This window comes from Mirounga angustirostris, unplaced genomic scaffold (genome assembly GCF_029215605.1).
Source record: "Mirounga angustirostris isolate CCGP_5_RB_7025 unplaced genomic scaffold, mMirAng1.0.hap1 SCAF_3, whole genome shotgun sequence".
In the NCBI taxonomy this organism is placed as follows: Eukaryota; Metazoa; Chordata; class Mammalia; order Carnivora; family Phocidae; genus Mirounga; species Mirounga angustirostris.
In genome coordinates this window covers 92839735-92864967 of record NW_026991711.1, presented here as the reverse complement: position 1 = coordinate 92864967, position 25233 = coordinate 92839735, and the positions used below count along the sequence as shown (strand labels likewise).

At 44.3% G+C, this 25233-nt stretch overlaps 1 long non-coding RNA gene across 11 annotated transcripts in view; it reads left to right on the top strand.

The window, feature by feature from the left end:
• Positions 1-25233, top strand: part of LOC123839510 (uncharacterized) — a 46769-nt gene that overhangs the window by 20114 nt on the left and 1422 nt on the right. For 2 of the 11 annotated variants that reach the window (XR_010410109.1, XR_010410108.1), the window contains exons 3-7: positions 5385-5535; positions 12642-12865; positions 13196-16188; positions 16604-16778; positions 20468-20523. This is a non-coding gene — a long non-coding RNA (uncharacterized LOC123839510). The other 9 variants (XR_010410110.1, XR_010410111.1, XR_008505641.2 and 6 more) reach the window with 9 other exon arrangements.

Below are 25233 nucleotides of genomic sequence, written 5' to 3'. Positions count from 1 at the left end.
TAAGCGTCTGCCTTCAGCTCAGGTCATGATCCCAGGGTCCTGGGATCGAGCCCTGCGTCGGGCTCCCTGCTCCGCGGGAAGCCTGCTTCTCCCTCTCCCACTCCCCCTGCTTGTGTTCCCTCTCTCGCTGTCTCTGTCAAGTAAATAAATAAAATCTTAAAAAAAAACCCAAAAAACTGAATAAGGCTGCACCTGGGTGGCTTAGTTGGTTCAGCATCTGGCTATTGATCTCACCTCAGGTCTTGATCTCAGGGTCCTGAGTTCAAGCCCAAGTGGGCTCCAGCTCAGCATGGAGCCTACTTAAGATAAACAAACAAACGAGCAAATAAATACTGAATAAGGACATTATAAAAAATTTCAATTAGATTGATGTCATATTTGAACATATATGAACATATATTTGAATATCCAATATAAAATATTAGCTAGCTGAATTCAACAGTGAATTTTAAAAAATAATAACTAAATGGAGAAACTTTAGAAGCATTTTTTTTCTTAAAGATTTTATTTATTTGACAGAGACAGAGATAGCGAGAGCAGGAACACAAGCAGCAGGAGTGGGAGAGGGAGAAGAAGGCTTCCCGCCGAGCAGGGAGCCCAATGTGGGATTCGATCCCAGGACACTGGGATCGTGACCTGAGCCGAAGGCAGACGCTTAATGGCTGAGCCACCCAGGCGCCCCTTTAGAAGCATTTCTTTTAAGCGTAATGAAAAATAAGCTGTCTACTACTTTAGCTACTCTTTAAAATTATACTAGAGGGGTGCCTGGGTGGCTCAGTCAATTGAGCATCTGACTTTTGATTTCAGCTCAGGTCATGATCTTGGGGTCACGGGATTGAACCCCACATCAGACTCCACACTCAGCAGGGAGTCTGCTTGAGTTTCTCTCTTTCCATCTCCCTTTGCCCCTCCCACCTGCATTCTCTGTCTCTCTCTCTCTCTCAAATAAATAAATCTTTAAAAACTAATAATAAAATAAAATACTAGAGATGCTGGACAATGCTATAAAAAGATGAAAAGATATAAGCAATACAAGAATTGGAAATAAAGAGATAAGCTATCATTTTGTGAAAAACAATATGATCGACATAGAAAAATTAATAGAATAAACAAACTATTGCAACAAGATCGATGTACCATATTTTATTCAATCAGTCCCCTATTAATGGGAATTTGAACTGATCTTTTGCTATTATGAATTGTGCCATAATGAATAATCCTGTGCATAGGTTGCTATCTATTTGCGGAGGTAAGTCTTCAGGGTAAATGCCTGGAAGGGGTATTGCTACATCAAGAAGTAAAGGCATATGAAATTTTGTCAGCCACATTCACTCCAAATGGTTGCACTATCCTGTACGCCCATTAACAATGTATAAGAGTGCCCGTTTCTTCACAGCCTTACTAACAAAGAGTGGTGTTAAATATTTTGATTTTTGTCCATCTGATAAGTGAAAAGTGGTATTGACATCTAATTGTAGTTTTCATTTACATTTTATTAATAAATGAGATTGAACATCTTTTTCTACATTTAGGGCTGTTTGTCTTTCCTTGTCTGTGCTGTTTACCCATTTTTCTACTGAGTTTTTTATTTTATTTTATTTTTATTTCAACCTTTATCTATCACTGTTTCATCTGTATTTATTATCAGCATATAGCTAGGTTTCTTTTTTTAAATTAATTATAAATTTTAATAAGCTTTGTTTCTTAAAGTTAAAAAAAAGGGAATAGCCTGAATGTCCACAATTTGGGGATGGGTTAATTAAACTATTCTATATTCATACAGTGGAATACTGTACAGCTATAAAGATCAAAGTTGGTTACATGTGCTTCTATCAAAAGATCTCCTTGATACACTATTAAATAAAAAAGCAATGTTTGGGGGTGCCTGGGTGGCTCAGTCAGTTGGGCATCTGCCTTTGGCTCAGGGCATGATCCTGGGGTCCTGGGATCGAGTCCCATAACCGGCTCCCTGCTCAGTGGGGTGTCTGCTTCTCCCTCTTCCTCTTCCTCTGCCCTGCTCATGCTCCCTCTGTCTCTCTCTCTGTCTCTCTCAAGTAAATAAACAAAAAATTTTTAAAAAGCAATGTTTAGAATAATTCCAATACTGTGATCCCATCTATGAAAACAATAAGGCTATATATAAAGCCACACATAGAAACTTATATTTTCCACAGGGAAGTTTGCTGAGGGTTGAGGATGAAGAGAAAGGTTTTCTTTTTCATTTCAATTTATATCAAATTCTTAGGCTCCACTCCAGACCTATTAAAACAGAAACTGGGATTAGGCTAGGCACTCTGTTTTATCAAACCCTCCAGGTGATTTTGATGTGTGCTCAAGTCTGAGAATCACTGTTCTAAATCAGTGCTACTAAATATGGTTCTCATACCAGCCGCATCAGCACTACCAGGGAGCTTGCTGGAAATGCAGATTCATGAGACTCAAGCCTGAACTCCTAATCAGAATCTCTGGGTGGGGCCCAGGAATCTGTGATTTAAGAAGTTCTCCAGGTGATTCTGATGCACACAAAAGTCTGAGAATCACTGCTCTAAATTTCTCTCAAGGTTCAGCTCTCTTTTTTTTTAAAGTGAAAATTAGTTTTAAGAGAGAAAAAAATAATTCCGTGCTCATAAGTTTCATTGAACAGACTAGGCCTCACTTGATCTTTTCTCACCTTATAAGTAACACAAGTACATTTAAATGAGTAGATTTTGGGACACCTAGGTGGCTGAGTCAGTTAAGCTTCTGCCTTCGGCTCAGGTCATGATCCCAGGGTCCTGGGATCGAGCCCCACATCGGGCTCCTTGCTCAGCAGGGAGTTTACTTCTCCCTCTGCCTGCTGCTCCCCCTGTTTGTGTTCTCTCTCTCTCTTTCTGACAAATAAATAAAATCTAGGAAGGAAGGGAGGGAGGGAGGGAGGGAGGGAGGGAGGGAGGGAGGAAGGAAGGAAGGAAGGAAGGAAGGAAGGAAGGAAGGAAGGAAGGAAGGAAGGAAGGAAGGAAGGAAGGAAGGAAGGAAGGAGAGGTGTCTGGGTGGCTCAGTTGGTTAAATGTCTGCCTTTCGCTTGGGTTATGGTCCCAGGGTCCTGGGACCCAGCCCTGTATCACGCTCCCTGCTCAGCGGAGAGCCGGCTTCTCCCTCTCCCGTTCCCCTTGCTTGTGCTCTCTATTTCTCTCTGTCAAATAAATAAATAATTAATTTTTAAAAAAAAGAAACCTAGCTATATGTTGATAATAAATACAGATGAAACAGTGATAGATAAAGGTTGAAATTAAAGGGACAAAGAGGCACCAAGCAGTTACAAGCAAACAAAGCAAAATTAGTAAAAATTAAGGTAAAAAATTAAGGTCAAGTCTATCAACCTAGAAAGAAGATATATGTAATGATAAAAAGCACAATTAATGAAGATGATATAATAGTTATAAACCTGTATGCACTAAACAACTTAGAAGCTGAATACATTTTAAAAACTAAAAATTGCTTAATAGATCAAAATTAATGAACCATGTAAAAAAAGTAGATAATACTTTTTTAATAGAGAACTGTCCCTCATATAGAAAAATTTTCATGTCCATGGAGCATTTACAAAAATTGATCATGTCTTTGGCAAAAAAATAAAATAATAACAAATTTTAAAAAGTAGTAGCCTTATTTTTCTGATCATAATCCAACATGGTTGGTAAAAATAATAAAAAGTAAACAGAGGGGCATGTGGGTGTCTCAGTCAGTTGGCCATCCGACTCTCAGCTTGGACTCAGGTCGTGATCTTGGGGTCATGGGATTGGGCCCCATGTGGGGCTCCATGCTCAGTGTGTAGTCTGCTTGAAATTCTCTCTCTCTCCCTCTCCCATTGCCCCTCCCTCTCCAATCACATGTGCTATAAACAAACAAACAAACAAAATTTTAACTACTTGGAAATTAAGAAATACACTCCCCAGGGGTGCCTCGGTGGCTCAGTCAGTTAGGCAGCCATCTCTTGATTTCGGCTCCAGTCATGATCTCGGGGTCATGGGATGGAGCCCTGCGTGTTCACCCTCAGCTAGGAGTCTCATTGTTGAGATTCTCTCTCTCCCTCTCCCCCACTCTCTCTCTCTTTCATGAAAAAAATCTTTTAAAAAATACACTCCCCAATAATTATGAGCTCAGAGAGATGAAGGGGATCAGAGTTGTCACCCCAAAATATGCCACTTTGGCATAAGGATTGTTTTGAGCTGAAGACAAATAGCTCCCTGCCCTCCATCTTTCTGTCTGAAAACAGGGTATAAATTTCCCTTTTCAAAGGTAACATAAATTTCCATTTGTAAAGGTGTCCCCCTCTCCTGTAGCAGGAAAAGAACTGCTCCTGAGGTAAGAGACAACTCTTATCATCTGAAATAACTCTTATCTGCATAACAAACCTTAGTGGACAGCCCTTATTTACCTAATGACTTCCCAATAAGCACTTACCCTCAGAAGCCCCAAACATCTTTTTGTTTGTTTAGCTTCTTCTTAACACTTTATCATCCTTTGTAAAGATGGTATATAAGCCCCAATTATAACTGCCTTCTTGAGTCACATTTCCTTGTGGACTTCTGTATGTAGGCTTGTGATTAAATCTGTTTCTTTTTTCCCTCCTGTTAATCTGTCTTTTATCAGTATGACTTACTGGCCCCACCACTGAACTTAAGAGGAGTTTTTCCCCTCCTCTACAAGGTATCAATTCTGAAATTATAAATTATCTTGTAAGTAATATGAAAGAATACCTTATACCAAAACCTGTAGTATGCGTCAAAAGTAGAGCTGAACAAAATAAACAAGTTTAAGTTATTTCATTGCTAAAGAAAACAAGAAAGAAGATCACATAGAAAATAACTATCATATTAAGAAATGTAAAAAAAAAAAAATGAAAGAAGGAGGAAAAGATTAATAAATAATAGGTTGAGACTAATAGAATAGAAAACAAACCAAAGAAGGAAGAAGAGGGGGAGGAGGAGAAGGAGGAAAGCAGGGATCAATAAATCCAAACTAAAACTTTGAAAAGACCAATAAAATAGATTATAGGTTAACTTTTTATGAGCCCAATTAAGGAAAAAAAGATTGATGTGGAAAACAAAGGCAGAAGGGAATGTACACAAAATTAAATGTCCTTATAACCTGCAGCCCATTGACAAATACTTGAGATAGGAAGATTATAACTTTCCTCCGGGATCCTGTGAGTCTTCTTTAGTTTATGAATGTCCTTTAGGAACTTCCCTTATCTTTATTTCCTCCAACCCCAAGGTATATAATCAGTTGCTCCTCCCAATCCTGGGGCAGCAGCTCTTTCTGCCCGCAGGTCCTGTCCCCATGCTTTAATAAAATCACCTTTTTGCACCAAAGATGTCTCAAGAATTTTTTCTTGGATGTAGGCTCCGGACCTCACTAACATTCCAGAACTACATCAAGAGCACATGTAAAAATAAGCAAGAATGGGAATGAGGAAGGAGACATAACCACAGAGACTGTGTGGCCGGAGAGGAGCAAATTAGAGAAAAAGGTTGCAGGAATGGGGTCATAGAGGTAAGTGGGGATCATACCACCTGGGGCCTTATAAACCACCACCACCACCACCAAAGAAAAATCAACAACCTGGGGATGGTTTGGAGTCCTTGAAGCTAAGTGTTATGTGTGAATTGTGTCCCCCCCAAAAGATATGTTGAAGTCCTAATTCCTAGTACCTGGGAATGTGACCTTATTTGGAGATAGGGTTTTTTCAGATGTAATTAAGTTAAGATGAAGTCATCCTGGATTAGGATGGGCCCTAATCCAATGACTAGTGTCCTTTTAAGAAGAGGGAAATTTGGAAAAGCAAGAACAAGACCTGAAGATGGAATCAGAGATAAAAGCTATGCTGCCATAAGCCAAGAAATGCCTGGGCTCTCAGAGGCTGCAAGAGGCCAAGAAAGGTCCTCCCCTACAGTCTGCAGAGAGAGCATGGTCCTGCTGACACCTTGATCTTGGACATCCAGCCTGCAGAGCTGTGAGAGAATAAAGTTCTGTTGTTTAAGCCACCCAGTCTGTGGAACATTTTGACAACAGTCCTAGGAAGCTAATACAAATGTGTATACATGCAAAAGAGGAGGAGGAAAAGGGCTATATTCAGGAAATTAGTAATGGTTACCTCAGAGGAGTGATTACCTCAGAGGGCATTAGGTTGGGTGTAGATTATTAGCTTTACCTTTATATTTGGACATAAAGATTCCTGGAAGAATGCCTCATGTTTATTTATCTTAAAATTTTATGCGATCCAAAATCTTTTTTTAAAAAGGGGGGGAGGTCCCTGGGTGGCTCAGTTAGTTAAATGTCTGCCTTCGGCTCAGGTCATGATCCCAGGGTCCTGGGATCAAGCCCCACATCAGGATCCCTGCTCAGTGGGGAGTCTGCTTCTCCCTCTCCCTCTGCCCCTCCCCACTGCTTGTGTGCATGCTCGCTCGCTTAAATAAATCTTTAAAAAAAATTTATGTGATGCTTTTCAAATTACAATAGTAATACATTCTTATGGTAACAAGTGAAATAATTCAATATGAATATTGGAATTTCAGATAATCAATGAACAATTTTTAATGTGTGTCCCATACAATATTTGGGACATATTTACACTAACAGAGTAATTCACATTTGCCTGGGCAGCCTGTATTTAGTTTGCCATGCTCCTCCACCAGATTGCCACATAGCTTGCTCTGTTACCTCATGCAGGTTTTTGCTCAACAGTCACCTTTTCAGGGCACCTGGGTGGCTCAGATGGTTAAGCGTCTGCCTTCGGCTCAGGTCATGATCCCAGGGTCCTGGGATCGAGTCCCGCATCGGGCTCTCTGCTCCTTGGGAGCCTGCTTCTCCCTCTGCCTCTCTCTCTCTGTCTCTCATGAATAAATAAATAAAAATCTTTAAAAAATAAAAAATAAATAAAAAAAAAAAACCAGTCACCTTCTCATGAAGGCCTTTCCCGACCATTTCATTTCAAATCGAAGCTTACCTCCACTTCTCCCCAAATCCCTCGTGGCTCTACTACCAGCTTAAAATATAGTTTCCTGTTTATTTGCTCAGTATGTCTCCCTTAGTATAGATGTAATCTCATGAAGGCAGGGATTTTGATGGTATGTTCACTGCCTATGGAAATTCCAAAAGCCTAGAATACTGGCACATAGCAGCCTCTCAATAGATCCTTATTGAGCAAATGCAAGCATAAATGCATTAGGGAGGCTATGCTAGCTCTCTCCAATGCCATGAGAGCAGATGGTTTTTAGCAGTCCCAGGGAGCAGACAGGAAAAGGAGCCCACAGCCCCCGCCCTCTGGTCGAGCTGGCAGAATCAGTTACTTTCATTTATTCATCTAATGTACTTTGAGTACTCACTATCTGCCTGCACAGTTTGTTGCCAGAGATGTTGACTAAATAATCCCACAGGGTTCTGTGGTCTGGAGGAGGAGATAGACATTATCACAACAGGTGGATGGTTATTTAATTACAGTGGTGATCTCTCTATGGAGGAAAAGAACAAAGAGGGCATAATCTGGTCTGGTGGTCAGGGAAGACTTCCCAGAAAAAGGGAGCTGGAGCTGAGATCTGAAGGCTGAGCCTGAGTTAACAGGAACAGAGGTGTGTAAACCAAGGGATGTAGGGGGCAAAATTTTCCACCCCACAACATGTGTCTTGGGCATGTGGATTACTTTAGGCTGATTGCTTAAAAAACAAAAACAAAAAACAAAAACATGGGAATCCTGGATGGCTCAGTCGGTTAAGCGTCTGCCTTTGGCTCAGGTCATGATCCCAGAGTCCTGGGATCAAGCCCTGCATCAGGCTCCTTCCTCGGTGGGGAGCCTGCTTTTCCCTCTCCCACTCCTCCTGCTTGTGCTCTCTCTGTCAAATGAATGGATAAAAATCTTTAAAAACTAATAATAAAAATAAAAACAAAAACAAAAAACATAGAGGGCCCAGGGTCACCTTGGTAGCACAGTTCATTAAGTATCCAACTCTTGGTTTCAGCTCAAATCGTGATCTCAGGGTTATGAAATTGAGCCCCCATCAGGCTCAGTGGTCAGCATGGAGACTACTTCAGGTTCTCCCTCTCCCTCTGCCCCTCCAGCTTGTGCTCTCTCTCTCTCAAATAAATAAATAAATCTTAAAAAAACAAAAACAAAAACAAAACAAAACAGAAGGCCCAGGAAGAACATTTGACCTTCCTCTTAAATGCCTAAAAGAATTTAGATAGAGGACTTGCTCAGGAAGAGAGCTATCAGCATAGATAACTACACAATATGACCTAGTGGTGGTGGATAGGGAGGAAACAACAATGCCTACTTGATCAAAGTCCTCTCTCTGTGCCATTGTTTCGGGATGGCCCAGCAAACATTTGTTTACCAAACACTCTTTTCAGTCTTCCTGTAAATTACCTCCTGGACCCCTAACCCATCTCCTTAGTCCAAAATGACATATGTACTTCATTTTGCCTGACTGTCTTTGGAATATCTTATGTTTTTGTGGATTCCCATAAATATATGATTAAATTTTATTTTTTTCTGTTAATCTGTCTCATGTCAATATAATTCTTAGACTAGCAAGAATTTTGAAGGGTAAAGGAAAATTTTTCCTCCCCAACAATTGGTGTAGTCCGCAGGATGAACTTCCCTGGCTGGACACTATTCAGTTTGAATTGCTGCAGCTGAGAGATACTGGGACAGCTGATAAAAGCTGGCAGATGATAAGATTTCTTACCACATCAGCCTCCTAGATTTCTGCCTGTGGGGTCTGATGGAAATGAAAATGATGAGAGTCCTTTTTCTTTCTCTTTCTAAATATAGAATTGCAGGAAAAAAGATATTTGTAGACTAGTTCCTTGGGTATAGCAACTTTAGTAAATTTTGTTATGAGTATTCTTGTCTTGTATTGATCTTTTTCCTTCCAGAGATGGTCATTGTTTTCTTTTGTCTCTGTCTTTTGTGTCATTTGTTGTAAAGCATGGAGAACAATAGGTCTGATTAGGTTTTCCTTTCACCTTGTTCCGTGTCTTAAGAGTGTGGCTTTATGACCAGTGAGAATATTCTCTCTGGACTCTGCCAACCAGAAGATGCATGTACTGGCATGCATCAGGCAGACAGCCAAAGAGGCAATGGATCCTAAGTCATCTATTTAACACACTTCACTCTCTTTGTCCAACTGTACCAGCTCTCAGGAGAATTTGTCATAGGGGTCCTGGTCCATAGGGGTGACTGTCATCTCAATCCTCATTGTAAATGTGGGTTGCACCCCATTTGTGGCTAGATATGGCTGGGCAGAAACGTGGGTCACACCTCATTTGCAGCTAAATCTTTCTTAGGCTAAATTTGGGAGTGGACATTCTGGATCCTGTGAGGGCTGCATTTTTTTACACTTTGTGGCTCCTTTTCCTCCCAAAGATAGTGACTGTTTTTCTTTGTCTCTGTCTGTTATGTTGTTTGTCATAAAGAGCAAGATGATAGGGCAGAATGCAGGCATAGGTCCGATTAGCTGCTCTTAGAGCCCACAAGACAGACCGGTGAGTTCACAGTCCTTAGCAGACCAGTGTCTGGTTAGTCAAACTATGCTGTGGGTTAATGTGCACACGAGGTAAAGGCTTTTGTGAAGGGACATCTTGCAAGTCAAAGCCACAAAATTGGTGGACACAGGTCAGGCATGTAAGGGTGCTCGCCCATTAACCCAAAGTCTCACATGTTAGGATAAGTTGGTCACGGAATAGGTTAGATTGACACTAGGTAACCCACCAACCTCAAGAAAATTTCCTTGAACAGATACTCTGTAAAAAAACATCACACAGGGGCACGTGGGTGGCTCAGTCAGTTAAGCGTCTGCCTTCGGCTCAGGACATGATCCCAGGGTCCTGGGATCACGTCCCCCATCGGGCTCCCCGCTAAGGAGTCTGCTTCTCCTTCTCCCTCTGACTGCCGCTCCCCCTACTTGTGCTCTCTGTCTGTCAAATAAATAAATAAAATCTTAAAAAAAAAAAAAAAAAACTTCAAAAAAAAAAATCACACCATACCCAACCACACAGCACATTCCTCTTAGGTATTAGTGGCTCCAAGAGACCCAAGGCTTAGCCAAAGCTATTAATGTGCATATAAGCAAAATCAGATGAGGGGCGCCTGGGTGGCTCAGTCGGTTAAGCGACTGCCTTCGGCTCAGGTCATGATCCTGGAGTCCCGGGATCGAGTCCCGTGTCGGGCTCCCTGCTTGGCAGGAAGCCTGCTTCTCCCTCTCCCACTCCCCCTGCTTGTGTTCCCTCTCTCGCTGTGTCTTTCTCTGTCAAATAAATAAATAAAATCTTAAAAAAAAAAAAAAATCAGATGAGGTCACTAATTGGGCAGGTCAGAATGTGGGATGCACCCATTTGTGGGTAGATCTTTCTTAGGCCAAATTTGGAAGTAAACTTCCTGGATCTTGTGAGGGCTATGTATTGTGCACTCTCTTGTGGGTTACCTCACCACAAAGCTCTTGTATGGATTATCTTCATGCCAGTTGCTCTGTGGTCGCTCAGAAAAATCATCAGTGACATTCAGACTACAAACCAGGAAAATCTAACAGATTGCCATTTCCTACCTTCATCCCATAAAGATGCTCAAGCCGGACATCTATCTGTCTTTGGGATCTCTGTTTCTGTAGATTCCCTGTACATATATAATTAAATTTTACTTTCTCCGGTTAATCTGTCTTATAGTAATTTAATTCACCGACCGGCCAGAATCTTGAAGGGTAGAGGAAAACAGGAGACAGCGTTCCAAGTAGGAAGTCCAGTTAATCAAGTGCCCTGAGATGCAACCAGAGTGGAAAGAGGGCTGGCAAGAGGAAAGAGGGTCATAGCACGGACACTTACTGGAGAGCAGGTGGCCTGAGCTGTGCCTGGGAAGCGACTGGCTCCAGCGGTCTCCTAGTTGAGATGATGCCCAGCATTTCCCAAGTCTGACCCCCCTCACCCCCATCCACAAGGATGTGGACTGCCCATTGCTCCTCAGGGACAACCACCTTGAACTCTGTCCTCTTTAACTCACTGAGATGTTATGAATTGACTGGTAGGTGCCCTCCCATCCCGTGCCTCACTCATTCTCTGAGGCAGTGTGGAGATGGGCACAAACAAGGGCCCAGGATGCAAGGTTGGGGCAAAGCCATTGCCCTCTTTAAATTCAGTTTCTTCATCAGTAAAATAATAAAGAATTGCACAAGATGAGCTCAATTTAATTCCATTTTTAAAAGAAATCTCTAGGGGCGCCTGGGTGGCTCAGTCATTAGGTATCTGCCTTTGGCTCAGGTCATGATCCCAGGGTCCTGGGATCGAGCCTCATGCCGGGCTCCCTGTTCAGTGGGGAGTCTGCTTCTCCCTCTCCCTCTGCCCCTCCACCGTACTCACGCTCTCTCTTTTGCTCACTCTCTCTGTCTCAAATAAATAAGTACAATCTTTAAAAAAATTAAAACAAATCTCTGATCTGAATATACAGTAGCACTTAAGTAAAGTGCAACTGGCTAATTATTTTTCCCTTAAAAGGTAGGTTTACTATTGTTTTTCCAATTATAAAGTAATACTGGGATGATAGATAATTTGTAAAATACTGAAAAATAGAGAGGAAAAACCAAAATATTTTCTGTCCCCCCCTTCATTCAAAAATAACTAGTATTGGGGTGCTTGGCTGGCTCAGTAGGTAGAGCATGTGACTCTTGATCTCGGGGTCGTAAGTTCAAGCCTCACACTGGGTATAGAGATTACTAAAAAAAAAAAAAATAGATAAATTTAAATAAAATATCTTTTAAAAAGATAACTAGTATTAAAACGTTAGTGTATTTTCCCCTTTCTCCGTATTATATTACTTTTGTCTTGACAACATCAGCAAACTATATATTAAATACTGGGTTTATCTGTTTTCACTTATTCCAATAACAATCACTTGGTCATACTGTAATAAACTTTTCACAAATAGTATTCATGAAACTATTCCCTTACTGTTGGGCATTTAGATTATGTTGTTATCATTTCTGACATCACTAATAATGCTGCCACTATTTTGGTGCACAAAGCTTTATTACATTTAGAATTCTTTCCTTACATCAAAGTCCCATAAGTAAAATTACTAGATCAAAAAGTATAAACATTTTCAGCTTCTTAGTACTATTGGAAAATTACTTCCCAAAAGCATTTTGTAAGTGTATACACCCAAGAGCAATATACAACTCCCTGTCTCACTGGTGATTTTCTTTTTGAAAATATCTGCAGTTTATTGAGCAAGGGTGGAAGGATGCATTTCATTGCCTTTCTGATTTGTGTTTCTTTGACTTTCAGCGTAAATGTTTTCCATATTTGGCCTAAGTTCTTTTTTTTTTTTTTTTAAGATTTTATTTATTTATTTATTTGAGACAGAGAGAATGAGAGACAGAGAGCATGAGAGGGAGGAGGGTCAGAGGGAGAAGCAGACTCCCTGCCGAGCAGGGAGCCCGATGCGGGACTCGATCCCGGGACTCCAGGATCATGACCTGAGCCGAAGGCAGTCGCTTAACCAACTGAGCCACCCAGGCGCCCTAGCCTAAGTTCTGAATCCAGAACTTCAGCGTGCTAAGACTCAGGTGGGGGGTCATTTTGATTTGGTGGATTAAAGAGCTGCCCATTTCCAGGACTGGCCACCTTCCCCCCAACCAGTGACTCCTCAAGGATCCCGAAATCCCCCATCAGGGATCACCAAGGACCAGACAACAGCCAGGGGCAGCTGACAGGCGACTGTGGAATGCAGTGAGGTGCTTTTCTCCTAGTCCTCTCTCCTGGCAGAACATTCCCTGGGGATGACAGCATTGGGAGGCGTGCTCCATGTTCCCTGATCACCCTCCTCCAGGCACTGAAGGTTTGAACCGTGGGTGGAAGTGGGCAGACCAAGGGAAATGGGGGGGGGGGGGGGGCGCGCGGAACAGGGAGAGGCACCAGTCAGTGTAACAGTGAATCTTTGGGGTGTCCAAGCACGGTTTGGCAAGTGTCTCCCAATGATAAAAAGCCTTCTTCAGGGGAGCCAGCAGCCCCCAAGTGTCAACATCAAATTCAAGAAAGCAGAAAAGAGGTGACATTTTCTCCTTTAAAGAATCTATTATACATAAAGCAAAATGTTAAGAGTGGTTATTTCTGCATTTCTGGGATTATGACTGATTTTTATGTTCTGAATACTTCTGTATTTTTCCAGATTTCTGAAAACAAATACTATTTTCTAACTGAACATTATCCAAATTCCATAAATCATTGTGAAAACATTCCAAGTGAAGATTAAATTGGAAGGCAATTCTAGTTAGCTATGGCAACTGCAACACCAGAATTTATCTCTGCTTCCTGTCGGAAACATCACGAAAAGGTAATGACAGGATCGGAATAGGCATAAATCCGGAAGACAAAGAAATGGGGCAAGAAAGTGACAAATGATCAGAGATGTCCACAAAATTTAGGAAGGCAAAAAGCAAGAGACAAAAGAGAACTAGCATCATTACGTAGAGAAAGCTGGATCTGGACCCCGGGGGAGGGGCACTGCTGGTTGAGGGAGTCTCAGCAGCTAGACTCAGGAATAGGAGGCACCAGACAAAGAGGAGGATGGCAACGGGAGGGGTTGTAAGTCTGCACAACAACAGACGATGCCCCATAGGACCGTGCCCGACACTTGGTCTTCCACAAACACTGGACTTGAATGAGTGAATGGTAAAGGAGCAGATTTCCTTTATGAGCTGAGGCCTCTCTGGTTGCCCTGTCAGGTATGAAAGCACCAGAAGAACTCGTCCATGTAGAGGGGAGGCCATGAGGATCTGAACATTCTGGCACTGGGGTCCTGGGGTTCAGGGGCTACATGCACTCATGCCCCGTCCTCTGGCAATGCTTCCCACGGCCCCACCAGAAGAGTTGGAGATAGTTGGGAGAGAGGAGGGTGGAAGCAAAGGTGGGCCTTGGTGGGCTGCAGCTTCTGGGCAGACCTCAGCATGTGACCTGGTCCCTAAACCCAGTTCCAGGGGCCCTTCACATCTGTGGAAGCTTCTGGGGCAGTACCCAGGATGGGGCACCACCTCATGCCTCCCCCCACTTCCCTGATGCAAGAACTGGCCCTCCTCACCCAGATCTTCCCTTCCTTCAGTTGTGTTGAAGGGGGACCCTTGAGCATTAAGGACACCAGGGTCCAGTTGTGCTGGTGGGTGAGCGTCACACACCCTGGCACCTACCAGCCAGTCCTGCTCCCATGGAGGGGGGCCTGCACTTATTAAATGCCAACTGGGTTTACCTGACACTGATTGAGTTGCCTCAGCAAGCCTGTGAGGAAGAACCATTATCCCCGGGGCTCTGAGGAGAAGGACGTGTGAGAAGCTGAGGGACGCCCCGCAGGCCAGTCTCAGAGCCCAGGCCTGTGTGGAGAAGTCACCCAAGCACACTCAAGGATAAATGAGCTTCCTTTCCTGACAGGAGTTGACTTACCTGGGGAGAGACTGGAGAGTAACCAAGCACTCCAGAGCCAGGTCAGATTAGGGTCAGCGTCATAGAAGCACAAGGAGGGAGAGAGGAATTCCTGTTGGGATGGCGGGAATAGTCCAGACACCTTTCTGGGGAAGGAGGCATTGGTACCGACTCTGGTGAGGAGAAGAAGGTGTCTTCAGGCATCTTGGAGAGAGGAAGCAGCCGCGGTGTCAGGGACATACGCTGTAGTGGTCAGCAGGGACCAGCTGGTGGGCATCCTGGAAGGCCACATGCGGTAAGGGGGACACCCCCTCTGGCAGTGTGTGCAGGACAGCTTCCAGAAGGCAGAGTCTGGGCAGTGGGCGCAGACAGGAAGGTGGAGTGGAAGGTCACTGCTGAGGGAAAATCCGAGGGCCGGGGACTGAGGCGCCGGGAGGAGACATGGTTTCACTCTACACTCTTCTGTGATGTGTGTTCATGCATTACTTTCCCCTCCAAAAACCCTTTTGGAAAATAGCCCAGTGAGTGGATTGTTTAAATGTGGTCTATACATACAATGGAATATTAGTCAGCCGGAAATATTATCCAGAAGGAAATTCTGACATATGTTACAACATGAGTGAGACTTGAGGGACATTATGCCAGACCCAAGAGGATAGATGCTGTCTGGTTCCACTTCTGTGAGGCACCTAGAGTAGTCAGCTTCATAGATTCAGAAGAAGGCTGTTGCCAGGGACTGAGGGGAGGGAGGAGCGGGGAGGTGCTGTTTAAGGCGGGCAGAGTGTTAATTTGGGGAGGATGGAAAAGTGCTGACTTAATGCCCCTGAATTCTACACTTAGAGATGGCTGGTGAAGGTGGTCAGTGTTATGTTATGTCTCTTTTACCACAAGAGCAAAAAACCACAACAGACCAGTGAAAGACGCACACGAATACTGCTTTGTCATTGGGTCTGAGTGACAAGGAGCGCTGGGGCCATTCACGGGGACAGGCAGGAGAGGGGGGTGAGCACCTTTGCGGGGAAATGAAGTCAGCTCTTGGTGGCCACGTGGTGTGTGCCTGCTGTGCACTGTGTCCGGGAGGTGCTTTGGTCCTACCATCTCTGAACCTCACAAGGCAGGTGTGCTTGTTTTCATTTCTTCACAGGTGAGCTCAGGGGCCAGGGCCAGGGGACCCCAGGCCTGTCCATCCCACGGTGCCAGGCTGGGTTTAGGATGCCAGTCTCTGGAGATACAGACAGCAGGCTGGCGGGTGGGGTGGAGCTTGGAGGGGCAGAGTCAGAGGGCAGTTTCCTGAGGGGAGATCCTGGTAAAGCCGCGGCATGCTGAAGCCCCAGAGAAGGGTGAAGGAGAGCAGAAGGCAAGCTCTGGAAGAAATCCTGCATTTATGACACTGACCCCCTCCCTACCGCTGTAGGAGCTGCCATGATTAGAGCCTCCTCCTGCAGAAGTGCCCCCCCACACACACACCAAGTCCCCACATTAAGACCTGGGCCTTGTTTAGCCCCTGCCCAGCAGCTGACTCTGGGGCCTTCGCCAACCACAAGGAGAGGAAGCAGCTCAAAATGACCTCATCCTAAATCAGGCTGGCTCCGTGGATCCCTGTCAACACTCAGGAGCACTCCGGGCAGTGAGGAGCCAGCCCGGAGGAGAGGTACATCACCCTGCAGTCCACTGAGACAGCAGGAGCATCTCCCCGGAAGCAAAGAAGCCAGCCACTCAGGAAGGTGCACAGGGAGACAAAGCCTCCCGGTGAGTCTGGTTTGTTGGGTGGGGGTCGGGGTGGGGGGGTGGGGGTGATGTGCAATTCCCAAGCCAGGTAAAAAAAAAACTGTACCAGTTTCAAGGAGATGCCACTAAATAATAGAATCATCCAGAAGGAAGTAGCTAGAGGTTTCTGCCAATTGATCTGGAGACTGGGAAAAGGTCCCACAGTTATTAATAAACCTTGTGTTCTGGGAACTGATTTCATGCACCAGACAAAGGGATTAAAAAGTTGCTGGTGAAAGCAAAGTGGTTTTAGCCAGGGCTCCACTTTCTGTTCTCCCAATAAATGACCATTTTTGTCTTTGGGCACTCTTGGCGCTGATTGGCCTCTTGACACATCTGGTGAGCTAGGAGGCACGCGGTTGACTAGCACGCTTTTATGACCACTCGGTCTTCCCAGGGTACTTTTTGCGGCCACCCCCATCTCAGTCTGCCCCGAGAGTGGGGGTGAAAACACGGGCTTGCGTGGCTTCTGGGAGACAGCTGAGGATGGAGCCACTCACGGCCTGAAGCCTGAGCAGTGGTCCTGCTGGAATCCCGGAAGATGGAACTGATGTTCATCAGCCCTTGCACAGGTAGCTCAGCGAATTCACCTTGTCGACAGAGCTGCCCTTTTGTAAGCCTGGGACCCCTCAGGAGGAGGCTACAGATAAATAAATTGGGGTCGAGAGAGTGTCAAAGAAACAGGTCCTGTGAAAAACAGTGTTCAAAATGATGGTCAGCTCCCTTCACTCACTAAACTTTGAGCCACCTGAAGGGAGGCTCTGTGCACCTAGATGAGACACAAGATCAGCCAATTTGTAAGTTAATATTGAATTAGTTGAGTGATGTTGTAACAGAATTATTTCAAAAGATAACTACTACTTAAACTCCTTCTGTGTGAGGATTTGCTTCATCCTCTCAGCCAAGGAGACAAGAGCTATCTCTTTGCCTTGCCCACGACCCCCTCTACGGGTGGGGTCCCCAGCCCTCAAAGCAGGGTCAGGAGCCCATCATTAGCAAGATACGTGTTTCCTTCTGGCTCTGCGAATCCCTCATTGCTCAACCCTGTGCACTGTGTGCTCAATACATTCAAAAGTAAATTCTTCTTTACTATCCCCTTCCTGCAGCCGCTCTATCTCCTGATGGGAAAGGAGGCCAGAGGTTTGCTAACGCTCTCAAAGCCTCCCACCTGGACTACTACAAAAGCCACCCAACTGGCTTTTTGTCCCTTTCAACTCCTTTTCCTTGCTGCAGGAAGAGTGATTTTTTTTTTTTTAAGACTTATTTATTTATTTGACAGAGAGAGAGCACGATGGGGAGGGCCAGAGGCAGAGGGAGAAGCAGGCTCTCCACTGAGCAGGGAGCCCGATGCGGAGCTTGATCCCAGGACCCTGAGATCATGACCTGAGCCGAAGACAGACACTTAACCATCTGAGCCACCCAGGAGCCCCAAGAGTGATTTAAAAAAACAAAAACAAAAACACACAATTTGAAATGGCTGAAATTAAAAAGACTAATGCACCAAGTGTTGACATGGCTGTGGAGGGACTGGAACCCTCATACAATTTGGCTGCAAATACAAAATGACTGCTCTGGAAAAGAGTCCAGCAACTAACTTTCTTTCTTTCTTTCTTTCTTTCTTTCTTTCTTTCTTTCTTTCTTTCTTTCTTTCTTTCTTTCTTCCTTCCTTCCTTCCTTCCTTCCTTCCTTCCTTCTTTCTTTCTTTCTTTTTCTTTCTTTCTTTCTTTCTTTTCTTTCAAGTAATCTCTACATCCAACATGGGGCTCAAACTCAGGACCCCGAGATCAAGAGTCATATGCTCTGATCCAGCAATTGCACTACTGGGTATTTACCCCAAAGATACAAAAGTAGGGATCCAAAAGGGTACGTGCACCCCGATGTTTATAGCAGCAATGTCCACAATAGCCAAACTGTGGAAAGAGCCAAGATGTCCATCGACAGATGAATGGATAAAGAAGATGTGGTATATATATATACAATGGAATATTATGCAGCCATCAAAAGGAATGAGATCTTGCCATTTGCAACGACGTGGATGGAACTGGAGGGTATTATGTTGAGCGAAATAAGTCAAACAGAGAAAGACATGTATCATATGATCTCACTGATATGAGGAATTCTTAATCGCAGGAAACAAACTGAGGGTTGCTGGAGTGGGGGGTGGGGTGGGAGGGATGGGGTGACTGGGTGAAAGACACTGGGGAGGGTATGTGCTCTGGTAAGCATTGTGAATTGTGCAAGACTGTTGAATCTCAGATCTGTACCTCTGAAACAAATAATGCAATATATGTTAAGAAAAAAAAGAAGAAGAAGAATGTAGCAGGAGGGGAAGAATGAAGCTGGGGAAATCGGAGGGGTAGACGAACCATGAGAGACAATGGACTCTGAAAAACAAACTGAGGGTTCTGAGGGGAGGGGGGTGGGAGGATGGGTTAGCCTGGTGGTGGGTATTGAGGAGGGCACATTCTGCATGGAGCACTGGGTGTTATGCACAAACAATGAATCATGGAACACTACATCTAAAACTAATGATGTAATGTATGGGGATTAACATAAGAATAAAATAAATAAATAAATATAAAACAAGCATTTCAAAAAAAAATTTCAGAATTTTAATGCTTACAAAATTCAATTACAAAGTGCATCTTAGCACTTTTTTGTGAATTACTTGTGTGAGATTAAAGTGGAAGCAATATTAATATTATCATACTCTTGAATTCTTTGCATATGTTGGTTAACTCTACATTTGATAGTTTTAAATTTTAACAGGTTTGAGGTGTTTAATTATAATCGTAGTTCTACCCATTTATTTTTCTTTACATTGTTGCTAATATTTATACTATGTATTATGTTTGTAACTCAACTCCTTCATCTATAAATGGAAGAATTTGGACCAGAAAAAAAAAAAAAAAAAGAGTCATATGCTCTACCGACTGAGCCAGCCAGGCGCCCCTTGGCAGCTTCTTATAAACATGCACTTACCATGTGACCCAGCAGTCCCACTGCTGGATGTTTATTGAGGACAAATGGAAACGTGTTCACACAAAGACTTGTACTTGTTTTCATAAAAGTTTTATCTGTAACACACAAACACTGGAAACAACCCAAACATCCAGCAACTAGTGAGCAAATTGTAGTAATCCATATACAATGGATTACTCATTAGCAATTAAAAAGCTTGAACTACTTCTAGACACATCGAAATAGATAAGCCTCAAAAGCATGATACAAATGAAAGATGCTAGATACAGAGGACTACATATGTATGATTCCATTTATACGAAATTATAAAAAAGGCAAAACAATTGTTTCAGGAAGCCGATTAGTGGATGTTCGGGGCAGGGTCAGGAGATTGACTACAAAGGGCACAAACGAACTTTTTGGGTGATGATTTTACAGTTGTATACATTTGTCAAAATTCATTGAATTTTTTTTAAAATCAGTAAACTTGGCTGTAGGTAAATTTTATCCAAATAAGTCTACTTCTAAAAATAAAGGCATGTAGGAGTGCCTGGGTGGCTCAGTCGGTTGGGCGTTTGCCTTTGGCTCAGGTCATGATCCTGGGGTCCTGCTTCTCTCTCTGCCGCTCCCCCCTGCTTGTGCTCTCTCTCTCTCTCTGTCAAATCAATAAAATATTTTAAAAAAGTAAATCAAGCCCTGTAATAATGAAAACAGCCCCCCCCCCCCCCACCCAGTCTGCACAATGATGAAAGAATGGTAGCCGGTCACACAATGTGGATACCAAGACAAGATGCGTTAGGAGTCGAGTTCCATCGGGGCGGGGCTGTGTTGGCCATGCTGTGGGAGAGGTGGCCCTGTGCATTATTCTTCCAAGGCCTAAGTTCTCAAACTTTGGTAGGTATCGGGACAGCCTGGGCAATGTGGCAAAAATGCAACCACCACAGGCCCCAGGCCCTACCCTACTGCAGTGAACGGGGGCCTCTGCATTCTTTATTAGGCTCACTTGTTCCATCAGACTCACCGGCTTATGCCTCCTCAGAGCTTAGTACACGTTCTTCCCCCTCCCGGAATGCCCAAGTGCCTTTCTGATCCCCGGCATTGGCTTAAGTCCACCTGTTACGTGCCCATACTGTCCTTGGCTTTCATCACACATACGACTTATAATTGCTTGTTTGGTATCTGTCTTCTCTGCCGGACAATAAGTTCTGTGACCTCTCTGTGACAGTAAGCAGGCTGGGACCTGATCACCAGCACTAGGAATGTGCCTGACACGCTGTTCATATATCCATTCTTTGACCAGGGTCCTGAGGAAATGCCCAGAGGGTTCAGGGAGGCTGATGGCAAGACTGTGGCCCGGTGAGTAGAGCTAAGTCAGCCCTGTCCTTTCAAAACCAGAGAAGCTGCACATTTAGACTAGTCTTCTTGGTAACAGACAAGTGGTTAAGGGGTTTCCTTAGTAACTTAAGCTTGGAAACAAATCCAGGTGTGGAGTTTGTTCTGCAAAGTGTGGGCTTTTGTCCACGTGTTTTGATGTTGCTTCCCCCAGCTGAGGCCTTCATGTCAGCCCACGAGTGCAGGGCCCTAAGCTCTGACCCTCCAGCTTCTGGCTCTCTGTGAAAACAAGGGGCGGAAATTAAAACTACAGGGGTCCCTGGGTGGCTTAGGAGGTTGGGCATCTGCCTTCGGCTCAGGTCATGATCTCACGGTTCTGGGATTGAGCCCCACATCGGGCTCCCAGCTCAGCGGGGAGCCTGCTTCTCCCTCTCCCACTGTCCTCCCCCGCCCCCAACTCTCTCTCTCTCTCTCACTTGCTTTCTCTCAAATAAATAAATAAAATCTTAAAAAAAAAAAAGGATATCTCTAAACACCCACCAGAATGGCTACAATTAAAAAGACTGACTATGCCAAGTATTGGCGAGGCTGTGGAGCAACTGAGAATCTCATACAATGCTGCTGGAAATAGAAAACTGCTTTGGAAACAGTTTGGCAGGTTCCTATAAAGTTAAAATACATTTATCATACGCCCAGAGATCCCACTTGGGTATTTACCGAAGTGAAATGAAAACATGTTCATTCAAAGCCTTGCCCATGAATGTTTAGAGCAGCTTTATTTTTTATTTATCTTTTTTAAGACTTTTTTTTTAATTGTAGCTGACACACAGTGTTACATTAGTTTCAGGTGTACAACATATAGTGATTCAATAGGGTCTAAGGTTATGCTGTGCTCACAAGTGTAGCTACCATCTGTCACCATACAATGCTATTATTTATTTTTTTTAAAGATTTTTAAAATTTATTTGAGAGAGAGTGAGAAGAGCACGAATTGGGGGCAGAGCAGAAGGAGAGAGAGACTCTCAAGCGGACTTCCTGCTGAGCGCAGAGCCCAACGCAGGGCTCGATCCCAGGACCCCGGGATCATGACCTGAGCTGAAGCCAGACGCTTAACCGACTGAGCCCCTCAGGCGCCCCCTTACAATGCTATTATAATACCACTGATTATATTCCTTATACTGTGCCTTTTATTCCTGTAACATATTCATTTCGTAACTGGAAGCCTGTGCTTCTCACTCTCCTTCACCCATTTTGCCCATCCCTGCACCCCCACCCCCTCTGGCAACCATCAGTTTGTTCTCTGTATTTATGGGTCTGTTTCTAGAGCAGCTTTATTAACAATAAACTGGAAACAATCCAAATGCCCATCAACTAATAAAGGGACAAAGAGCCTTCATTCACACAGCAGGATACTACCCAGAATAAAAAGGACAACCTATTGGCACATGAATGATATTGAGTGCATTAGGTTCTGTGAAGGAAGCAGACAAAAATGAGTGCATGCTGCATGAGTCCATTCGTAGAAAATTAAAGATTTTTCAAAAAGAGATATTTATTTATTTCAGAGAGAGATCTCCTGATTAGGGGGAGGGTCAGAGGGAGAAAATCTCAAGCAGACTCCCTGCCGGACACAGAGCCCAACATGAGGCTCGATCTCACGACCCAGGAGATCACGACCTGAGCTGAAACCAAGAGTTGGTCACTTAACCGACTGACCACCCAGGTGCCCCTCCATTCATATAAAATTAAAGCACAGGCAAACTGTGGGGTCAGAAATGAGATCAGTGGTCACTTGGAGCCAGGGGAAGGGGGAGGAGATTGGCAGCAAAGGTGCATGAGAGAACTTTTGGGGTGATCGAAATATTCTGTACCTCAATTGTGGTACTGGTTGTACAAGTGTATGCATTTGTCCAAATTCTGTCCACCATACACTTAAAATTTTTTAAATAAAATAAATGTTATTGTATGTAAATTATATCCCAATAAAGCTGTTTTTTTAAAATTTTCTTGATTTTTTTTAAAGACTTTAGCTCTATTTTTTTTATTTTTTAAAGATTTTATTTATTTATTTGAGAGAGAGAATGAGAGACAGAGAGCATGAGAGGGGGAGGGTCAGAGGGAGAAGCAGACTCCCCGCCGAGCAGGGAGCCCGACGCGGGACTCGATCCCGGGACTCCAGGATCATGACCTGAGCCGAAAGCAGTCGCCCAACCAACTGAGCCACCCAGGCGCCCAAATTTTCTTGATTTTTATTTTATTATATATATTTTTTTAATAAGCTCCACATCCAACATGGGGCTTGAACTCACGACCCTGAGATCAACAGTTGCATGCTCTACCAAATGAGCCAACCAGGTGCCCTAAAGCTGATTTTTAAAAAATGAGGAATAGTCGGGGTGCCTGGGTGGCTCAGTCGGTTAAGCATCCGACTCTTGATTTCAGCTCAAGCTTAGTGGAGTGTCTGCTTCTCTCCTTCCCCCCTCCCCCACACTCTCGCACATGTTCTCTCCCTTTCACATAAATAAATAGATTAAAAAAAAAAAAAAAGGAACAGTAAGTGTTTTTAGAATACTGAGAAGGGGAAAATCAGCTTAAATTTTGTGCCTTACTTCAATTCAAAATTTGCCCTTCTTTTCATTTATCTGATTGGAGGTGGCAGCAAGTGGCAGAACATGAGATCCGGGGTCCAGCGGACTCAGGGAGTGCTCTCACACCTATGTACAAGTTTGTGACCTTCATCCAGTTGCGTAGCCCGTCCCAGACTAAGTTTGCCTGTGTGTCTGATACTTTTATATTAGAAAAATAAAACGAAACTCATTTTCACACACAGATGTGTTGTGGATCCATACATGAGGTAAGTAGGTAGAAAGCTTCTCCCGGCTCCTGGAACGTAGTTTAAATAGCGTCAACCCAGCAACAGTTGCCGTAAATAAAGTGACATGAAAGCCCGTTTTGTTTCTAAGGAATACCTGGGAAGCTTCGATGCACTGGAAAGTCTGAAAACATGACTTTTTTTTTTTTTTAAGAATTTGGAGGGTTTTGTTGTTGTTGTTGTTGTTTCTGTTTTAATTTTATTTATTTATTTGACAGAGACACAGCGAGAGAGGGAACACAAGCAGGGGGAGTGGGAGAGGGAGAAGCAGGCTTCCTGCCGAGTGGGGAGCCCGACGTGGGGCTCGATCCCAGGACCCTGGAATCATGACCTGAGCCGAAGGCCGACGCTTAACCTACTGAGCCACCCAGGCGCCCCAAAACATGGCTTTTGGAAGGAAAAAACAAAAACCTAGCCACTGGGCCTGGGTTGGCCGCTGGGAGCGCCCCCCCGCTGAATGGATGGGAGTTCATGTTAACACCCGAGGAAGCCCTCGCTTCCTGACACATGCAGCATCTGGGAGGAACAATTCATTGCAACCACACACACCCTGCACAAGTGACTCTTATGGCCTCCCACCCCCAGGCTGCGAAAACGAAGGGTCAGCATCCCTGCGGGTTAGTGGGAAATTCTTCACTGACACATACCTGCTCAGTGATTTGTTGGCGTATTTTCCATCCAGAAGGCAGCTGTGGGTAATGTTTAACCAGAAAAAGAGGAGCTCAATTATGCAAGACATGTTTACAATGTAAATGGGGGGGCACTCCCCCCCCGGCCATACTGGGGGTGGTAAGAGTATGCATGGGCTTCCATGCGTCTTACTAGCAAAACAGGTGTCAACCACCCCCCTTGGCTTCCCAAAGCGCTGTTTGAAGGCAGAAACACCTGCTGACAGGAGGACACACACAGTGAGGTTGCTATTTCCTGAGTTCATCGGGATGAGAGGAATGTTCTTCAGCCCACCATGGCCCCTGCAGCCCGGCCACGTCAGCCAGGCAGGACTGGGGATGGCTTCAGAAGCGCACTCTATCTCAGCACTGCTCGCGGGCTCGTCTCTGCAGTAAGACTTCATTCTTTTAAGCCTGTAACTGTTTCAAATGTGCAAGTTAAAAAAACAAAAATCCGGGGGCACCTGGGTGACTCAGTCGGTTGGGCGTCTGCCTTTGGCCCAGGTCATGACCTCAGGGTCCTGGGATCGAGCCCCGTTTTAGGCTCCCTGCTCAGTGGGGAACCTGCTTCTCTCTCTCTCTCTCTCTGCAGCTCCTCCTGCTTGTGCTCTCTCTCTCTCTGTCAGATAAATAAATAAATAAATAAATAAATAAATAAATAAATAAATAAATAAATAAAATCTTAAAAAAAAATCGGTTGCTTCTATTTGCACAATTTAGGGGCGGGGGGAAAGGCACTTATTGGCCCAGCTTACTGAAAAGTCCAGGGGATGTGGAGCTTGGCTGGATCAAGGGATTCACAATAAGTGTCCTTCCAGCTCTTGGCTCAGCTTTCTTTTGGGTTGGCTATATTCTCAGGCTGGAGCTCCCTGTGGTGACAAAGGGGCCACCAGCAGCTCTGGGATGGTATGCTGGGAATTCAGAGTTCCTGTGGAAAAAGTGCCTATTCTCAATCGCTCCAGCAAGTGTCTTAGGGAGGGCACTCAAATTCTACAGCATGCCTGCCCCTGGGGCCCGGGTCCTGCGTCCCCTCAAGACCGCAGGCTGGAGTCCCTCCATTCAAATCACATGGGTTGACAGTGGGGAGAGGTGGTTAACTCAAGGAAAATTGAGGAAATTTTGATGCACAAGGATGCTGTGGCATCTGCCACAGTCTTGTTTCTATATCTTAATAACTTCTCACCATGTTGGCCT